The sequence below is a fragment of the Cryptomeria japonica genome, unplaced genomic scaffold (genome assembly GCF_030272615.1).
Source record: "Cryptomeria japonica unplaced genomic scaffold, Sugi_1.0 HiC_scaffold_582, whole genome shotgun sequence".
Classification (NCBI taxonomy): domain Eukaryota; kingdom Viridiplantae; phylum Streptophyta; class Pinopsida; order Cupressales; family Cupressaceae; genus Cryptomeria; species Cryptomeria japonica.
Window position 1 is genome coordinate 9,061 of NW_026729388.1, and position 2,265 is coordinate 11,325.

Consider the following 2,265-nt stretch of genomic DNA (forward strand, 5'->3'; position numbering starts at 1 on the left):
AATTGAGCTCATGTACAACATATATATATATGTAAAAATAGACCATTTTTTTCCCTCATTGACATTCCACCCCTCTTGGGTGTACTCATTGCACACTAAGGTGCAATTGGTAGTTTATTGATAATCTTGTAAATAAAATGATTTTCTCTCTATAACTGTTATATAAGTATTTGATTCACAATATTTAAATTAAATAAAATAAATAATTAAACTATTTCATTATACACATTGCATAACAAATATTTTTAATAAAAAAATTAAGCCTAAGTATGTGTGTTTTATAGTTATAACTCTCTATATATATTTTTAATCATTCTATTTTTTATTAATAATTTTTGAAAATAATTGTTTTCCTTTTAATCATTTCTATATATACAATATTATTCTTAAATATTTAATCATAAATTTAAATATTTTTCATTCAGCCATTTAAAAATACCTATTTTTACTTTATAATATTTAATAATTTAATAATTATTAATAGTTATTTTATTAAGATCAATTATAGATAATGTTACATAAATATAATTAAAATAATATATAATCTTAAACTAATAATTAAAGAAAACTCTTAGATAACAATCAATGCATTACCTGTAAAGTAGGTGTTTAATAGAATTATAGGTAACTTAAGGGCATATAGAATTGGTTGTGCTCTCAAATCACATGATGGGAAAATTATAGTAGCCATGGCAGGAAAAATACCAAATGGATTAAATAATATTGCAAAGGCCAAAACTATGTTAGTAGGATTTAAACTGGCCAAGAAAAACAACATTACTCAGGTTGCTATTGAAGGGGACTCTCTGATAAAAATCAATGCATTAGCTTTATAAAACAAGTGTCAAATTTGAATCTTAAATACATATTTTTCAAATTGTGGGAATTATTTGATTCATTTCAATGTTATTAAATTTCCCATACACATGGAGAGGGAAATATACTTGTAGATTATTTGGCTAATAGAGGAGAAAATATATTGTAGGATGGATTTTTTTTCTATGAAGGACTGGTCATGGTTGAAGACCTATATGAAGAATTAAAAGAGTCTTTTTTTTCTAACTCCTATTTGTTCTTTGTAGTTCTCCTCTCTTCTAGATCATTTGAGGTAGTTTTCACAATTAAATGTGTCTATAGATATGTTACCTCACATGTTAGGTCAATAAGGCTTTGGCATTGGGCATGCAAACATTTCAGGGATTTATATTTCATTGTACTATAGCTCACTCAAATTTGTATGATATTTCACACATGCATCTTCTCTTTTATAAATCTCTACCTTTCCCCTTTTCATCTTGACTCAATTTTGCTTCAGTCAAATCCTTTCTATCTTGGACTCTACCCTTTTGTTTCTTATCTAGGTCCGCTACTTCCTTTTGGTGGAAATAGTGTATTCTTCCTAAGTGTGAGCTCGTAGCACAAAGGTTTATTGCAAAAGACAACTTTGATAAATAGAGAATGTTCTATGTATGCTCCATTTAATTCTAAAATCAAACTTTGAGTTAAGTCTTGGGAGTCCCCTATTTTAGAGTTATCATATGAGTGTGGTTGTCTATGGATTACCTCTTTTGAGACCCATGATTAAATCATCTAAAAAATCTCAAGGAATTTCTTTACATGAATTCCATTGGAGAATGGATATATACATTTTGGGAAGTTGGATTTTATATCTTATATTGGCTTACAAATAAACCATAATGTGTTATAAAAATATCATTTTCTTTGACAAGATGAATCTTCTACCAAATATATGAAGACTCTTATAGTTCAACACCGATGTTTTGGGCTCTGAAATCACATTTTGTAGTGAAATGTACATCCCCCATGATATTAACACCTGCTAAGTTGGTCTACAATTCCCTATTTCTAATATTCTACATTATTTCTAGGATGTTTGAAAGAAACAACAAATCTTTCACTTGTGTCTGTTTTTTAGATGGCAAAATACTTTTCTACTCTGTTCACTTATTTTTTGTATAAGTTGATGAGCTTCACTCTATAGATGATGATAATAATTAAGGGCTATATTACTTATTTCTTGAATTCTCCCAGCAATCATATTGTAACATCTCAAGAAGAAATCATGGTACAGTCTTATTCCTCATAGTAGTTTTAGGCTGAACTTTTCTCCCCAATATCGAAATCCTAGCTTCTCTTTAATATTTTGTATTTACTTTTATATCAATTTATATACACACCTAATATGTTTTTCCAATAATAGTATTGATAATAATAATTAAGGTTAAGATTAATTTTATTATTATA